Consider the following 373-nt stretch of genomic DNA (forward strand, 5'->3'; position numbering starts at 1 on the left):
CCCTTTTCCGGGCCGCTGCCGCTACGGCATGCCCATCTTCTTAGGGCTACTGCCACCACGGCACACCCATCTTTTTGGGGCCACTATCGCTACGGTATGCCCATTCCTATGAGTCACTGCCTTATTTCTTTCTTCTTCTTCCATTTTTTTTCGGCCAACCCCGTCAATCTCGACGATCTTCCTTCATCTCGTTCGCTTCTGCCTTGCCGGTGTCGTATCATTCACCGGATCGAAACGACAACAAACCTCAACGTCTTTCGGGAGGATACGAAGGACTCCCATCTTACCTGCAAATTCTCGCCGGATCTATTTAGACTTCGTGCAAACTACGCGAAGGTATAATATTTCTTCCCCTTCGCATTTTATTTCCTAG

This window comes from Phalaenopsis equestris, unplaced genomic scaffold, assembly GCF_001263595.1.
Source record: "Phalaenopsis equestris unplaced genomic scaffold, ASM126359v1 Scaffold230229, whole genome shotgun sequence".
Taxonomy (NCBI): domain Eukaryota; kingdom Viridiplantae; phylum Streptophyta; class Magnoliopsida; order Asparagales; family Orchidaceae; genus Phalaenopsis; species Phalaenopsis equestris.